At 48.8% G+C, this 17,903-nt stretch overlaps 4 non-coding genes across 4 annotated transcripts; all 4 read left to right on the plus strand.

Annotated features, from left to right (window-relative positions):
• The first annotated feature begins 273 nt into the window (after window positions 1-273).
• TRNAA-AGC (transfer RNA alanine (anticodon AGC)) lies at window positions 274-345 on the plus strand. The gene has a single exon. It is a non-coding gene; the product is annotated as a tRNA-Ala (tRNA).
• Window positions 346-7,260: 6,915 nt separating this feature from the next.
• TRNAA-AGC (transfer RNA alanine (anticodon AGC)) lies at window positions 7,261-7,332 on the plus strand. Its single transcript has one exon. It is a non-coding gene; the product is annotated as a tRNA-Ala (tRNA).
• Window positions 7,333-11,592: 4,260 nt separating this feature from the next.
• On the plus strand, window positions 11,593-11,664 carry TRNAA-CGC (transfer RNA alanine (anticodon CGC)). The gene has a single exon. It is a non-coding gene; the product is annotated as a tRNA-Ala (tRNA).
• Window positions 11,665-15,357: 3,693 nt separating this feature from the next.
• Window positions 15,358-15,429, plus strand: TRNAA-AGC (transfer RNA alanine (anticodon AGC)). The gene has a single exon. It is a non-coding gene; the product is annotated as a tRNA-Ala (tRNA).
• The last annotated feature ends 2,474 nt before the right edge of the window (window positions 15,430-17,903 follow it).

Below are 17,903 nucleotides of genomic sequence, written 5' to 3' on the forward strand. Positions count from 1 at the left end.
GGTCCTGGGGGTCCTGGTCCCCTCATTGCTCCTCCCCCTCGGCCCTCGGCCGCCTCTCCGGACACACAGCTCCTCCCAGACCTCCGCCTGGGCGCGCAGTGAGGTCCCACACGGGACCGCCGTGCGGCCCGGGTTCTCCTTCTCCCAGCGCGTCCTCGGGGCAGTCTGGTACTGGGCCCGCGCACCCGCCTCGGAACCGCGAAGGGTTGTGAGCCGCCACGGAAACCCGCAGCGAACATTCATAGGCATATTTCCGGGCCTCTCTGTGTGCGAGGGGGTGTAGCTCAGTGGTAGAGCGCGTGCTTAGCATGCACGAGGCCCCGGGTTCAATCCCCGGCACCTCCACTTTTGAAGACGCAGGTTTTGCTCCAACAGCCCTCCGGCCGCCTCGCCATTTATTAAAACGTGTCTGCGCCTCTCTCTTGTCTCTTTGTTTTCTTGCAGTCCTCCGAACTCACATGAAAAACAACGAGAACCACCCGACCCCACTCTGCTTGCGGTGCGCGCGCATCTCTGCTCCGGGACTGGGCGTAGCCGAATCCGCAGCCACCTGCTGGCGGGTTCTCCACCCGAGAACTACAGCAGCAGCGACGACCAGGCGCACCTGCAGCGGCTTCACCTCGCGGTACCGTCGGAGAGCAAGACGCACGGAGGCGCAGCGCACTGGACCCTGTCCTTCGATGCCCTCCTTCTCCGAGCTGCTGGGGCGGCGGGGGGGAGGGGGCGGACGAAATTGGGCATTCCCAGCACCCGCCCCCAGTCACAGTCCTTCCTTCTTCCGCCCTCTCCTCCCATCCCCTCTCTCTGCTGTTACACCTTTAAAGTCGTTCCTGACTTTGAAGAAACTTCTCAAGTATCACGTAAACTTATCATCTAGACAGAAATTCTTTGTGTTAAATAAACTCTATCCTTCTTATCTGACTGACTTGAAGAAGCACCTGCTTGACTAATACTGATAGATGAGTTAAGAGGGGAATCAGAAAATAAAGAGACAGCCCCATCGCCTTTCTTAGCACCCCCGGTTCCATCCCACATTTTGAAGGGCTTTGTACATTCAACGTGTGAACACCTCAGCACACACTTCCAAGCTTCAAACACTCCACTTGGCAAAGAGCCAGTCCAGGGCCACCTCCTAGGCCTAGAAGCATGCATGCTAATGGCACGGTCTGCCCTCAGAAGGATGGCCTCCGAAAGGGGGGTGGGTGGGTGACGTCTGTTCAGGCCCTGGAAGAGGGGAGGGTCTGGGCTGTTTTGATAGAGAATTCTGGGAGCCCCCATACATAGAGTGTGGACCCAATACCCACAGGAAGAGACATGGCCAGGAGGGGCCCCAGGACATAATCATCTCTTGCCCATTGTTAAACATGAAACCGAGTGGATGCCCCAGAGTTTAAGGGGATATTTGTGTTTAATCAGACTTTTCCAATGTAGGTCTAAGGTTAACGTTACAGGCTATCTTTTCCAAATTAACCAGTTTCCTGACTCATGTATGTGTGTGTCCTGTAGTGTCTCTTTTGAAAATACAACTTGTACCTGAACCACAGAACCGTGTGCTTAACATTAGATTGTGATAATACCTGCAAAATTAGAAGGTTATGTAGGGGTCGCAAAAGATTTCCTCAACCCTCTCAGGGTCCCTGGCTGGGTCTGAACATTAAAAAGACAAAGGCAGATTAACAGGAGAAAAACATACAAATTTACTTAACATAAGTTTTACATGACACCGTGACACGAGAGCCTTCCTAGGGAAAGGATGACCCAAGGAAACAGATGTGAGTATGTTTGGGTTGGGTTGGGTGCACAGTGGTCACCCGTGGAGGGATGTGATAGGTTAAGGAGGCTGAGGTAATCTGGCAAATTGGGGGAAACTTAGCAAGGTTGTTTTTCAGGGGCGTCCCTTTGTCTTTGGAAATAAGGATGCTTCTTTCAGTCACAGGGCGGGCATCTCTCACAGGTCACCTTTTATGACCTGTTTCAGGGAAGAAGGGCAATAGAGGGAGGCCAGAGTGAACTTTTGCTGTTTTCTCAGATCCCTTCAGCTTAAAATATGTAATATGCCGAAGTGCCATATGTTGGAGTAGCATGTCCTGAACTCCATTGGTAATAGGATAGAATTTGTCAGGGAAGAAATAATCTAAACTTTATAGAGTTCTCCAGCGATGTTACACAGTATAGGTTTGTGAGGATTTTGTTGTATTACCTTAGGACTGTTAAATCAATTAAACAGAGAGGCCAGTAGACGAGGGGGCTCTAATGCCTGCTTAAGCAGATTAAAACTAAGCCTGTATATTCTCGAAGGTTCAGAAATAGAAACAATAAGGACAACAAATCACAAACAGCCAACGAGGCTTTAAGCTCTAGCCAGTCAAATGACTTCCTTTCTTGTCTTCTGCTCTGTGTTTATACCTGCTGTCAGAGGGGCATCTCTAACCACCACAAGCTTGCCCCTAGCAGATCCGAGTTGATTTTTGCTCAAATAAACTAAAAAATTTTCATATGCCTCAGTTTATCCTTTAATAGGTAGAATTTTAGGGTAAAGAAAGCTCTTCTGAAAATGTTGATTTTAAAAAAACATGAATTTCATTTGTACTGCTTTCTTAGGTTGGAGAATGAGGACAATGAAATGTACGTTTTAATGGGAGAATCTTAAGATTCATCAGAGCTTTAGCATTGTTGTTGTTTGGGGAAGGAGCTTATGATAAATAGACATAGAAAAGATTCGGCCACCCAAGGAGCTTCTTGGGTGTACTTTTCTAAAAATAAAGTGAAGAGCTTGGAGGAATCTGTCCTTGACCTTGTGAGCACTTTCAGGTATTGAGCACATCCATGTTCTGGAGAATGGCGTGGGCACCACCAAATGGCCATCTTGGGAACATCAGAGTCCTTTGCTGTGCATGAGAGTTCTCAGACGGCAATAGCTTTCTTTAATGGTAGATTGTGGTTTTTGATTATGTCCTTCTGGATTCTCAAAATCACATCAAGAAACCGTTTTTACCATGTGGATAGTAGTTTTCTTTTTTTTTTTAAACGTTTATTTATTTTTGAGAGAGAGAGAGACAGAGCATGAACGGGGGAGGGTCAGAGAGAGAGGGAGACACAGAATCTGAAACAGGCTCCAGGCTCTGAGCTGTCAGCACAGAGCCCGACGCGGGACTTGAACTCACAAACCGTGAGATCATGACCTGAGCCGAAGTTGGAAGCTTACCCGACTGAGCCACCCAGGGGCCCCTGGATAGTAGTTTTCTAGGGCATTTCCTCTAGCTTCAAAAGTCTAACTCCCCAATATGCTTCAACACTCATAATTGAGATTTTTTTCAGATGTGCATTTTCCTCTAATAAATCATTAACATTTTCCAATTTTTAATTAAGTTTCCCAAGACAGTTAAAAATCTCTGTGTTTCTATAGTGGTGAGCATAGCATAATGTACAGAGTTGTCGAATTATTTGTTGTGCACCTGAAACTAACATAACAGTGTGTGCAAACCATACATCAACTTAAAAAAAACATATGTTTCCATATCATAGCATTTCAAAATCACAGTCTGAAGTCACATGTACTGTCAGGATAGATGTGAACTCTTAAACCTTTAGCAGGTTAGAACATTAGTCCAGCCATCTGAGCGGATGTTGGGCAAAGGGGTAGGTAGCTTCTTTTACCCAGTTTGAAAAAGTTACAGCACACCCAGCACAAAGTACACCTTGAATCTTTAAGGATATGAATCACAGTTGTGCAGGGGGGCTATCAGCACACGGCAGTCAGGACATATCCCCCTTTCTCTGTCTGACAAAGAGATCAATGAGGCTCCTTAGTAGACTCCTATTAGATAATTCTGGTCACCTCAGTCTCCTTCACCAGCTTGTAAATACACTCATGCCTGACCTCACTAGACCTTTCGCCTCTGAAAAGCTTTGGCCGTCAGCACCGTCGACAGCCCCCTTGGCATGGGTCCTAATAGGATTCTATGTCAGAACTTCCACTTTTGTATACTCTTGCTCATACAATCCGCGTTTTCGTAGCTTACAGACACTGGTGAATCAGAGGAAGGTTTTTCTCTCAGTGCGTCCTTCCCCCTCTCCTCTGAACTGTGTGTAGTTCTAAGCTTTCCCCTGGGACAGCCACCAAGTACACTGTCCTTGCCATGGAGCCCAGGGGCTGCAGCCCAGAGGACAACTGAGAAGACCAGCAAATGCACCAGCGGGAGACCAGCAATTAGCTTTCCCCTATCGTGGGACTCAAGCTCACCACCCCGAGACCAAGAGTCTTCTGCCCCACCAACTGAACCTTGTGCAGCAAGGCGGTTCCTCGCCTCCTTTGAACCATGCCTCAGGCCACAAGCCTAGAGGACTAGCTGGGATTTAAATCAGAATCTGCTCGTAGTGGTTTACAGGAAAATTGAAAGGCAACAGAACTCTTGTCATCTATGATTTTTTTTTGACTTTTTGGTTAAAACAGCTGCACAGAACCAAGTAAACTATATAGAATCAACGATTTGCTCTTTCTCAATCAAACTATTTAACCCTCTACTCTCATTCCTGATTTTCAGTAAACGCCCAGAGAAACAGGCCCCGGATTTCTGTCCTCCGTATTATCAAAGTCTTACTTGTTCCATATCACGACTTCATTTCTCATAACTCCAGAGTCCCCTACAGCCAAGAGAATCAAAGTAAAGTAGAATGGGAGGGGCTCTTTAGAATACAGGAGGATTGTGACACCAAAAAGTAGGACAAGAAATATTATGCTGAGAAGTGTCTGTCAATTCTTATTTTACTGAGTGCTTTTAGTATATTTGTATTAGTTTTTTTCTTAAAGTTTATTTATTTTTGAGAGAGAGAGAGAGAGCGAGCCAGAGCATGAGTTGGGGAGGGGCTGATAGGGAGACAGAGACACAGAATCCAAAGCAGGCTCCAGGCTCTGAGCTGTCAGTACAGAGCCTGACACGGGACTTGAACCCACGTGCTGTGAGATCATGACCTGAGCCAAAGTCAGACACTTAACCAACTGAGCCACCCAGGCACCCTACTTGTATTAGTTTATTAGGGCTGCTGTAACAAATTACCACAAACTTGGTAGCTTAAAACAACAGGAATTTATTCTCTCACAGTTATCTGGGCTGGAAGTACAAAATCAGGTGTCAGCTGGGTTATGCCCCCTCTGAGTCTCCTTCTTTGCCTCATCTTCCTTTCCGGCAGCTCCCGGTACCCCTCCACTTCCAATCTCTGCCTGCATCGTGGCACGGCCTCCTTTTCTCTGTGTGTCTCTGTCTCTGACATGTTTTCCTCTTCCTAGAAGGACATGAGTCAGCGGATTTAGGGCTCATCATATTTCAATATGATCTCCTCCTAACTAAATGCATCTACAAAGACGCTATTTCTAAATAAGGTCACATTTTCAGGTTCCAAATGGACACGAACTTTTGGAGGACACTAAGTCCTCCAGTAAAATATTAAACATACGTTGTCTTTTGTCAAATGCTTTTTCTGAACCTATAGAGATAATCATGTATGCTTTTTCCCTCCTTTTCTCTATCAACATGATGGTCTGTATTAATGTTGTTAAAGATAAGCCAGAGCTGATTAGTAGCTATAATAGCAGGAAAAACAGACTTTATTCAGGAATATTGTAATAGGGGGAAAGAGGCCTCAGTATAGAACTATCAATTCCAAATACAGTGTTTGGCAAGTGGGAATTATAGCCAAGAGTGGGGTGGGGGTTCATCAGTGGTTAGGAAGTTCCCGAGAGGAAACATCAGAGGTAAGGAGGGATTGTGGCTGAATGGCCCTAACAGGATTCTTGCTAGAAGTGGGCCACAGTGACCCTATGTCACCTGGGGGATGGCGGAGGATAAGGGGCCCAATTAGACATGGAAGGTGATCAGATACGGAGGATGGGGGACACCTAGCTAACCCAACTAAGGACTCTTACAGAAACTGGACAACACAGAGATGAAAATCAAAGACCCAAAGCCAAAGCCTAGTTGAAAAGGAGAGCAGGGGGCCCTGCATAGACTTGTGTGGAGAAGGGAATCTTTGCCGATATCTTTCTTAATAATGAGTGCTCTGTGCATTTCTGGAATAGCCCCCAGTTGGACATCCTGTATTATGTGAAATAGGCTTATAGTTTTAATTTTTGGTGCAAACTGAAAAAAGTGGTTAATATTAACTCACTTTATGCACTGAATAGGAAGTTTTTCTTCTTTTTCTATGCTTTGAATAATCTAAGTAGCATCATGACTTTCTGATATTTAAGTTTGGTAGAATTTGCTTGTGAAAGTATTTTTGCCTGGTGCCCTTTTGGGGGGCGTGCCTGTTCAACTACTTTCTCTGTTTTTCTAGAGCAATAGCCTGCTGGCCTCCCGTCTGTACAAGGATTAACTTGGATATGATATTTACAAAATCCACTTCATCTAAGTTTTTAAATCATTTGCTGAACTGTGCTACGATGCTTCTCACGACTTTAAAAGCCCTCTTGTTTTGATGGGGACTTGGCTGCGGTCCTGATTTTCTCTTTTCTTAATTAGGTTAGCTGGAAGTTTGACTCTTCTGTTGCCTTTTCAAATATCTAGGTTCTTTATTAGTTCCACTTTTTAAAACTCGTTATTTTCTGCATTCGTCTTTATCAGCGCTCCCTTCTTTTAGTTTATTCCGAGTCTTCTGGTTTATCACGCTGTTCGTCTTCTAACGTCTTGAGCCGAGACTTCGGTGGCTTTTTCACTGTTGCCAGCGTCCTTCTAGCCTCTAATTGGAGAGGCTGGGGAACCACACTGTCTCTACCCAAAGAGCCACGTCCGCACCGTCAGCCTCGCAGGTGCGCTCCTGGGGCTGGAGGGAGGGGCGCGGCGCCTGCCGCCCGGGCGGGGGGTGGTGGTGAGGCGGGGGAGGGCGACAGGTGCACCGCCCGCGCGGTCTCCCGGGAGGACCGACCCCGGGGCGGCGTCTGCGCGCCCCCCGCCTTTTGCACCTGTCCTCTTCGGTCGCCTCCCTGCGCACGACTTCTGGCAGCCGGGAGAGCGGGAAAACGAGAGCGCGGAGGCCCGAGAGAACGCGTTCGCCACGGCCTCGCGGGGCGGATCCGGGGCTCCCACGGGCTCTGGCCCGCAGCGCGCTTCGCTCGTCTCTCCGCGGAGCGAGCCTCTGTCCCGGCTGCGAGGTTGCGGAGCCGCCGCATCAGGCGCCGCGGACCCGGCCCAGGCAGCCTCCGGGAACCCGTCGCCGGCGCCTGCGCTGCCCTTGAATAGCCTCCCGGGAGAAGGCTTTTCTCGCGGGGGTGTAGCTCAGTGGTAGAGCGCGTGCTTAGCATGCACGAGGCCCCGGGTTCAATCCCCGGCACCTCCACTTTTGCTCCGGGTCCCTCCTCACCGATACGGTGGGCGCGGGGGCCCCGCCTCCATTTTGCGGCTGTATTAACCGCGCGGGAAAGGAGAGGCGAGGACGGAGAGGCCGACTGGGGGAAGGGCGCGGGCTCTCACACCGTCTTCCTACCTCCCCTGCTTCCGGCCGCGGTGGCCGCGCCCACAGCCCTCGGCGTGGGTGCAGCGCCGCCCGCAGGCGTCCGCGCAGGGTCCCCGCGCCCCAACACGGGTGCCAGCCGAGTTCCGTCTGCACCCCTAGCGACCCGGCCCGAGGCAGGTGCGCCCCCATCAGTGCGGTCCTCGCACCAACCGTGGTGGCCCCTGCGAGCTGATGAGAAACGCGGAACGTCCGCCCCCGCGCAGACCCGCCCAACCACGACCTGGATCCCCAACCGATTCCTTTGGGAATCGCCGGGTTGGGTGATTTGGGAAGCTTTGGGAAGCGCCGGGTTGGGTGCTGGGACGTGGCTCAGGAGGGTATACATTTTAAGTGCATGCCTGTATTCTAATCTTTTCCCAATTTCCTATTCCAATGTAGGAGATACAATTGCAAAAATGTACTTCTATTGTCGAACCATTTGTGCGGCCTGATAATGGACCTTGTTCTCTCCCATGGTAATATAATATTAATATTTTCTGAATCAACATACATAATTGAATTCGAGGTGAAGTTTCTTTTTCCTTTTAATAAACATTCGCAAGTGTTGCAATCAACACTGTGCTAACTTCCAACATGTACTGGGAACTTTGTGTCTGTCTTTGTGCTCAGCAACATTTAAAATAGCATAGTATCTTGTAATCATTTCCATACTCAGAGCTGCCTCGTCCTCATCAAATCTTTAAGAGCTTTGGTATTAATACCAAAATTAACAATTTGGCTAATACAAAGTCCCCTTTCGTGTACTAAGCCCTGTGATACATTTTGAAGATCCCTAACCCTTAGCTACCACAATGGAAGTGCGGGGTGACGGACTGCTCAGGTATTGGGAATCCTGGTTCCCTGAACAAACATAATGTCAAAAGTTTCCCTGTGAAGTGATGAGGAAATTTTTTCTTTTTCTTTTTCATTCCTTTATTTTTTGTGATTAGGGAATTTTCAAAGGATAAATAAGTTCCAAGGACAATTCTTTCTCAAGTTAAGATGTCTTGGCTTTGGGATTTACATCTCCATAAAAGATTCAGAAGTAGTGCTCAGGAGCCAGACTTTCTTAAAGCGAACAATAGTTCTCTTTCTATTCTGCTGTCATGTTTTCCCTCCTCTTGTTTTCAAGGTACAATTTTACAGTGTCTTTCTGCCACTTGTACCCACCATGTCAGGAAACTATGGGAATTCATGAAGTCACAAAAAGAAACAAGACAAAACATGAGAAAGAATATCTTGAATTATCACGACTGCCTTTCTGTATTATATTAGGGCTCAGCCCAGATGTGGGGGGGGGGGGGGGAAGGGGAAAAAAAAGGAAAAGGGAAAATAATGCTTCCTTCCTTCCAACCATAGACTTCTCCATGGAAACCCACCTCTGTGATTTAAAGGAGAAGAGAATATAGTAAAAAGGTCAAAAGCTTAGTATGAGAACGCTTTAGAAAATATTGGATGGTGGGGCGCCTGGGTGGCGCAGTCGGTTAAGCGTCCGACTTCAGCCAGGTCACGATCTCGCGGTCCGTGAGTTCGAGCCCCGCGTCAGGCTCTGGGCTGATGGCTCGGAGCCTGTTTCCGATTCTGTGTCTCCCTCTCTCTCTGCCCCTCCCCCGTTCATGCTCTGTCTCTCTCTGTCCCAACAATAAAAAAAATTAAAAAAAAAAAGAAAATATTGGATGGAAAAATTCTAAATTATAAAAATAACAAAACATTATAAAAATAAAACAATAAAAACAAATAACATGTGCTGCCTGAGCTGTCTGAGGTACTTCTTTGAGAGCAAGTTGTGTCTAACTTTGACTCAGAATAAGACTGACTCATTTTATTTTTTTTTTTAATTTTTTTTTTCAACCTTTTTTATTTATTTTTGGGACAGAGAGAGACAGAGCATGAACGGGGGAGGGGCAGAGAGAGAGGGAGACACAGAATCGGAAACAGGCTCCAGGCTCCGAGCCATCAGCCCAGAGCCTGACGCGGGGCTCGAACTCACGGACCGCGAGATCATGACCTGGCTGAAGTCGGACGCTTAACCGACTGCGCCACCCAGGCGCCCCAAGACTGACTCATTTTAAAGTACACTGTAGATGAATTCTGGAACTTCAACCATGTTTTATTTGGGTGTTCTATCTCAACAAACTTATCTTTTGTTTAGCTTTCTCAGGGAGAAATTACAGATTAAGAAACTCTTAGAGGAAAGGCGATGTGGTCATGTGTGGGACCATCTGTGAATGTGCTGGAGGCAGCAGTTGGGTAGGACCATGGGCTGCACAGGAATGTGGGAGCAGACATGATCCCTTAGGCCATGTAGACACTCTAACTGAAAAGGCAGTGCTTTATTTTTTTCAGAGGCACATTTAATTGGAGAAAAAGGATGAGTTAATCATTTACTACCTAGTGTAGAAAGTTTCTTCACATTCAGTCAAGATAGGAGACTTATTAGAGCAGTATAACTAATCTTCCCTGTCCATGTTAACAAGGTGAGACATTGTAAACACACACGGATCCTAAGTGTGGATTGGAATTCTGGAGCACAAAAGCTCCCCACATAAAAAACGACTCCTGCTGGCCTGCCACCTTTTTAAAAATGGCACCCAACCAGTTACAATGTTTCCACCTGTCCTAGATGCACTGGCAATAAGGCTTCATGTGTCTTCAGGGTCTGAGTTCTACTTTATGAGATAAATGGTTATTTCACTAGAAGAATCATGTTTGAAACTCATCCTACTATCTCCCCTGGAATAGATATTTTCAATCATGCGGTGGATGGAGAGTCTGAATGTTGTCAAAGAACATTGATTAACAATTATGCTGTTCAGTGTACCTTGGGGCAAACAGAAAAAAAGAACCCCAACCTCTTTGTGAATCACTTGTAGCACTCCTGCTGATATGTAGGTTTCTCCAGGAGCGATTTAAGGGGTAATTACTGGATGATCCTGGGAGTTTTCACAATTGTGTTTCCACAGCATCGAACATCCTAGATAATATTCCAGCCATCCTCTTACACTTACACACACACACACACACACACACACACACACACACACACACATGCACATACAACCACGTACCAGAGCTTGCAGAGTTCGGTGGGGGGCACTTCTCAAGCACTCGAGTCCAGTGAAACCTGCCACTTGTGTTTCCTTCTTATCTATTCTAGCAGCCCCATGAACCAGCCAAGAGAGAAATTCTGCCAAACCAATAATGTCCTTTCAATTTCAAGAGGCTCAGTGACACACTTACTTAAAAAGATGTAAAACGAAGAAGAGAGAATACCAACTAGGAGCCTGGTGTCAGGAAATGAGTCTTTCTGGGTCTCCCATGGAAGTTTCAAGGCCGCAGGGCTAACCAGTGTGAATTGTAGGGTTCAGGGTCAGTCTGGGAAGAAGTCTCCCCCTCAGAATCCCGCCCCCAGAACCATCAGTAAACGAGTTCCTGAGTCCACATCTCCCAGGACACTCCGCTCTCGTTCTGCTATTATACTTGTTCTGCTCACGCCCACCCACCCCCACAGTCAGGTCTGGGCACTGGGCGGGGTTCGCCGTGCGGCACCCCCAGGCCGACCTTAGAGACGGATCCCTTAACTTCCACGTGCCCCGAACCACACCCACCCCTTCCTCTCCACGCCCCACCCCCCATTCTCCGGAAGATCAAGGACCACAAATCTCTGGGCTGAAGGACGGGTCCCTTCGCGCGTCTCCATCTGGGTCTCGCTCTGTAAACCCAGTAGGTCCCTATCCCTGTGCGGCCACCGAAGCGTTATTACCCTGGACGCCCCCTCCGGCCTGCTCAGTTGCCTTCAGGCTGTGATAAATCCGACTCTGAAACTCCGAAAGGCCTGTGGTATGGATTCCCACCCGGGTTTTTCCCAAGAAAATCTTGCCCTTCCCTTCCCTTCCCCGTGGAGCGGACAGCAAACAGCAAGACATGTTCAAGCCAGGGAAGAGCCGGCCAGTTTTCTGACAAGCGCTTCCAATATTCTGTGCCCCCTTTCGAGCTCTGTTTGCTAAAAGGCTAGTCCCTCCGCCCCCAGCCCCCCCCCCCGCCCCCCCACGCCTGCGGCTCCTCCACCCCATGGAGACAGGTGCGGGGGACCTCGGCGGCCGGGGGGGTGTAGCTCAGTGGGAGAGCGCGTGCTTCGCATGCACGAGGCCCCGGGTTCGACCCCCGGCACCTCCAGCCGCCCCCCCACCCCCTCTTTAGGAGGTGCAGGTTGCACTGTCCTACCTTCTGCTTCTTTACTCCCTGGCAGAACGCTCACCAGAAAACCAACACGGGACCCAAGACGTTAGTGTTTACTGTTTAGACCCCACGAGCCTCAAAGCCACCAGAGGCTGCGGGCAGAAGAGGCGCGCGGTCGGTTCCCTCCGGCAGGTGTAACGCGTCACTGCGCACGCACAGGCTGAACGCACAGGTGTGCGGCCCGGCTCCGCTGCTCACCCTGCGGCCGCATCTCCCCACCCCTGCCCCCAGGTCCCGCTGGCCTCCCTCCTGTAAGGACCCCTGTGATCGGCTGGGCCTGCCGCACAATCCAGGGCAGGTTCCGCGTTTCAAGACCCTTCTGTCCTCACACCGGCAAAGACTTTGCTTCCCTCCGCGGGAACGACACCTGGGCTCGCTGGGCGCCGGTGTTCCGCCTACGACCCCTCCGCTCGACACAAGAAGCCTGCCCCCATAGTAACAAAGTTGTCAGTTCGCCCCTATTCCCACCACTGTTGAGAGAAGGGCAAATGGAAAAAGGAGAAAACCAGAGGCCTGAGGCAAAGTAGTTCCTTTGTTTGTGTGACGTTTTTAGGAGGAACCACAAGTCTTCTCTCCGACTCCTCCACTTCTGTCTCCATCACCGGAAGTTTGAGGCAGCTGCTAAGTGGGTGGCCGCTGCCGCCACAGGACAGCACAAAGAGGCCAGAGTCCTGCCAAACATTAAAAAAAAAAAAAAAAAAAAAAAAAAAAAAAAATCTGCTTTAAATGACTCAGTAGCCTGCATGGGCCCGACTGCTGGCTCAAACCGTCCGATTTCCTTCCCTCCAATCAGTCCCTTCTTTTAAAATCCCTGCTTACGGACAGCTGGGTGGCCTAGTTGGTTAAATGCTCTCGACTTTTGACTTGGGCTCAGGTCATGATCTCACGGTTCATGGGTTCAGGCCCCGCATCAGACAGCGCGGAGCCTGTTTGGGGTTTTCTCCCTCTCCCTCCCGCCCCTCCCCCACTCGCTCTGTTTCTCTCAAAATAAATAAAATAAAAAATAATAAAGTAAAATCTCTACATAAAAGTATACCCAGAAATGTCAGTTAACACCCACCATGCTACTATGAAGAGGTGGCAGAAAAAAACTTTTTGTTTGCGTCAAAATGGAAATCATTAGCCAAAACAAGAAGACATAGTTCGCAGGTGTCTAAGGCATCCTCGCTGCTGCGAAAGAGCAGCCATTTCTTCTTCTGCTTCTTGTCCAAACTTCTACTCTGCGTTTTCCAGGCACTGCTCAAAGTTTCTAGTCCACTGATGGCCCCACCAAAGGGCTGTTATGGTTTCAATCCCAAACTACCCGCTCCCATCACTGCCGCTGAATAATAGAGGGAGGAGTGTTGGGTCTCACAGCCTCACTCTCTTCCCAGCCAGGCAGGCCCGGCTCGCTTCCCAGCTCTGGAGAAAGAAATTCATCCCTTTCAGATGTCCTTAGGTGAGTAACTCACAAGCAAGGAGTGTGAAAGCGAAACAGAGCAAAACACCTGCTAGATTCTAACATTCTAAGTTGGCAAATTCACAACTTTGTCTCTGCTTAGCAGTCTTTTCAATACGATGGGAACCACCTGAGAAGCACATACTGTCCAAATGTTGGGATCATTTCAGAGCACCGTGTTGCCTCTCCCTCAACAACCAATAAATCCCTATCTATCTATCTATCTATCTACCTATCTATCTATCTTTCTACCTACCTATAATCTATCTATCTATCTATCTATCATCTATCTATCATCTATCTATCCTATTGAGAGACAAAGGGAGAAAGACATTATTCTTTTCTAAACTATTTCAAAACCATTTTTGGATACTGTGTCTTTTTATCCACAATCCTTTTATTGTAAACCTCCGTCATAATCTTTTTATTATGCACTTCAGCATGTATTTCTTAAGAGCAAGGACATTTCCCTACCACAGCACAAATTTTGAAGTCAGGAAATTTAACACTGGTTAAATAGTATTGTCTAATATGCAGTCTTATTAGCTTTAATTTTGCTAACAAATTCCTTTATAGAAATTTCTGTCCCAAACTTGGGCCCATTACAGCATCATGTATGAATTTACCCTTTAGTCTTTTTTAAATCTGGAATGGTTTCTCACACTTCTTGTTTTTCATGAGATCAACATGTTCCCCAGTTAATGTGATTAGACTAGATTTGGGTTGAGAATATTTGGGGGGAATGTCACAGGAATGATGTCTCCTTGCATCACACCAGGCTTATTAGTCATGTTTGCTTTGATCACTTTGTTAAGGTTGTGTTTACCAGGTTTCTTCCCCTTAAAATGATCATTCCCCCCCTTATAATTAATAAACCTGTAAGGAAATACTCTGAGACTATATAACTATTCTGATCATCATCAAAATTTTACCTATGCTTTTAACTGACTTATGAATTTTGCCTGACTCTATTATTGTTCTGATGGTGGCAAAGTGGTGATTTTCTAACCTTGTTATTATTTCTATTATTAGTTCACACCCCACTGTAAGGAAAACTTTCCCTTCTTCCATATTGATTTAAGTATCCAAGAATTATAATCATTTGTCATTATTCATGCTGGAAGTGTCTCTGATTTGACCAGTGAGAGGCCCTTCAAGTTGGCCTCTGGATCCTTTTGAACTGCCCCCTTCACTTTTAAGCACCTACATTATAGCACAGAAAGATATCTCAGGTTCATCTTGTACTTTCCCTGATCCAGTCCTAGAGTCAGTGATTTCTAAAAGTATCTGGTTCCTTTGAGTGGGGAATGGTATTTAAAAAGCAAGATAGCGGGCTAGCATTGCTTTTTGTTACAGAAGTATCATGTCTTCTAGGCCCTGTTCGCAGACAGATCTGGGGGGAAGTGACAGATTTATATACAGTTTCATACTGATGGCTCTAATTCCTGTCCAGAGTCAACAGGACTATGCCTTCCTTTCTTCCTTCTCTAACGAGAGAGCCTTGATTTCCAACACCAAATATGTATTCACTTTTCCAATCACACAAATTCACACACACACATAAAAATAAATAAAATTCACACAAAATATCACAATTGCTATACTCTTACACACTACAAAAAATAATAATGATAACCCTGCTACATAAAGGTTAAGATTCGCTTTTTCTGTCTTTACAATTAAAACAAAATACTGTGTAAAACATTTGCTTGGATCTGTTCTTCCTCTATGTGGTTATTCTATGTTCAATTTGTTTCTGTTTGTATTCAGCTTTAGAGTCTTTGGACACACACTTGAGAGAGTTTAATTTTTTTTTATTTTTATTTTATTTTATTTTTTTACTATATAAAGCATTGATGTATCCAAGAGTCAAAGGACACCGAAAGTAATACTGGGAAACCCCGCAAGAGAACGTCATGTCCCAGGATGCACCCAGGTGGTGGACTGGAAGAGCCTGTGGGCAGTGGGATCCCAGGGGGAGTGGACTCTGGGAAGGGCTGCTCATGAGCTGACCGTGAACAAGGAACTGAAACGCCTTTTTTCCGGGGCAGCCGAGCCTCAGAGGGGATGTAGTGTATGGAGTATAGAAAGGACGGAACTAAACATAAAGGCTTGGATGATTAACCCTGAGACTCAGGCAACTGCAGTTACAGTAGGGTCATGAAAGGGCTTCAAGGCCTAAGTAAGAGTGAGGGGGTGTAGCTCAGTGGTAGAGCGCGTGCTTAGCATGCACGAGGTCCTGGGTTCAATCCCCAGCACCTCCAGTTTTGTTCCACCGTACTTCTAACCTCTACCGCTGCTCCAAATATCTCCGTGAAACTCTACTTGATGCCGCCGCTCATTCTTAACCCCTTTGGGAAGCAGGGAGGTGGCCGAGCTCATTCACTGAGGTTATTTGTTGTTGATTCTGTTATTACCCAATCTGCAAGCACTCTCAGCGATCACCAGCACCTGGGCCCCATCAATGCGCTACAGGAGCCAGAGGGTAGTGTTGTCAGGTGAGCCTGGGAGACCCCAGGCCCTGAGCCCTGACCCAGCCATGGAAAAGATGTCGCATTCAAGGGGAGACACCACAGTAGATGAGGGGTACGAGCAGGAACATTTATTGAGGTGAGTACAGTCTTGAGATGTGAGAGCATGTGAGCCCAAGGGGTCGGGGTTTCTGTTACTGACAGTTGTTAACAAGGGGGTGGAGAACCCACTACTTGGGGCGGGGATTCTTAGAAGTAGGGTTTGGGGGCTCCCTTCCTTATTTGACCAGGGGCTTTCTGTCCTGGCTCCGCCACCCGGGGCCATCGGGGGTGATGGGGCTTCTCTGGAGTGAGGCTGGACGGGCCTCTGACCCTCCCCACGGCTAGCCACGGCCTCCTCCAGGCTGGCCTCCAGGCTTCTTAGGGCCTAAATAACCTCGTCTAACAACAGCAGTCCTTCCAACCGCGCGGCGTCTGGTTGTGGGACCTGGAAGCACTCGGCATGGGGTCCGTACGGCCCAAAGGAAGAGCCATGTGGGTCTGGATCAGAGTTAAGCACTCACGCTGTCCTGTGGGTTTACAGTCCTACCTCCTCCCCAACCCGGATGACTTATACAAGCCAAGTCTACACGGCTTGGAAACTTGCACGCAAACCTTCCTAGGTTCACGGCCAGCAGTTGATAGCTGATGTGCAGGTGGCCACCGCTTCTGTCAGAGACTCTCACACTCTGGGGCTTAGTGGCAGAAAAGCCATTAAACTGCAAAGGATGATAAGTGTGGACACGACAGTGGTCCCCTGTGCTGAAATCGGGGCGCCCCGGGGCGTTTCCGTCTGAAAAGGCAGGCACCGAGGTCCTGGGGCCAGGACCAGTCAGGGGACGCTCAGTTCTTTGTTCCCCCAGAAGTTAGGAGCTCTTCTCCCCACCGCAACACCATACATCTTTTTCGGCCTCAATCTCCTGAGTCTCCAGGGCCACCCTCTGTCTCTGGAACTTTCCAGAGTTCCGGATTCTGATGTCAAGGCGCCTCAACAGAAGCCCACAGGAGGACCCGCCATCCCGTCTTAGAAAATCAGTCACCTGGGGCACCTGGGTGGCTCAGTCGGTTAAGCGTCCAACTTTGGCTCAGGTCATGATCTCGTGGTCCGTGAGTTCGAGCCCCGCGTCGGGCTCTGTGCTGACAGCTCGGAGCCTGGAGCCTGTTTCAGATTCTGTGTCTCCCTCTCTCTCTGACCCTCCCCCGTTCATGCTCTGTCTCTCCCTCTCTCAAAAATAAATAAATGTTAAAAAAAAAAGAAAGAAAATCAGTCACCGAAGGAAAAAGCAGTCGAGGTTCCAAGCATCCAGAGAGCAGAAAAGCAGCCTCCTTCTCCCTCTAGAGAAGCCAAGAGACCAGGGATCTTCCAGAAAACTCCCTCACCTTTTCCTACCTGTCTACGCGGGGTGGTCACCAACCTTCAGCTGACTCACCCGCACTGCCCGCGTGCTGGCCCGAGGATGGGGTGGCGGCCGCGAGCATCAGCCCTGTCGGGGCCCCGGGCTCCCCAAGGCCGAGCCCCGCTCTTGCGACGCCTGCTGAGGCAAGGGCCGGGTGTGAGAAGGAAAGGAGCGCGTCGCAAATGCCAGAAGCGTTTCTTCAGGAGAAAGTCGGGTTCCAATACGCTTCTGAGAGTTGGAAATAAGCGGGCCAACAAACGAGAACATTCTTACCTTTTGCATGTCAGGCAAAACCTTACAAAGCACCACGCTTGCAGCGTCTTGGCTGTGCCATCCCAGGGGCGCGGGCGGGACGTGCCCCCACCGCGTCCACGTACTCCCGGACTCCCCGCAGCTCCCGAACTGCGACCACACGTCAGCCTCGCGCGGCCTCAGAGCGCGCAACCTGTCCGGCCAGAGGCCCAAGGAGAGGTGAGGCTCCGAAGCCACCAAGGTCTGAGGCAAAATGGGCCACATCCCCTCTGGGACAAGCCCGCGTCCCTTGAGAGAGAAGGCGCGCCTCTGCGGCCTCACACCGGCAGGAAGCTGCGGAGAGATGCGGGCGTCCACTAGCCGCTGCACCTGCCCGCAGATGCTGTTCCTTCCCAGGATGCTTTTCCTTGCGCTCCTCCCCTTCGGCCCTGCCCAGCGCCTCGCCCCTCCCTGCCTCAACCCTCCGCCCCTGCGGTGTGCACTCCAAGCCTTCCCTGCAGTCCAGCGCACCCCCGCGTCCCTACCCGCCCGCTTCAGTCTCTGTGCTGACTCCCGTCCACATCACTTTGTACTCTTCTT

Source organism: Panthera uncia (genome assembly GCF_023721935.1).
Source record: "Panthera uncia isolate 11264 chromosome B2 unlocalized genomic scaffold, Puncia_PCG_1.0 HiC_scaffold_25, whole genome shotgun sequence".
Classification (NCBI taxonomy): domain Eukaryota; kingdom Metazoa; phylum Chordata; class Mammalia; order Carnivora; family Felidae; genus Panthera; species Panthera uncia.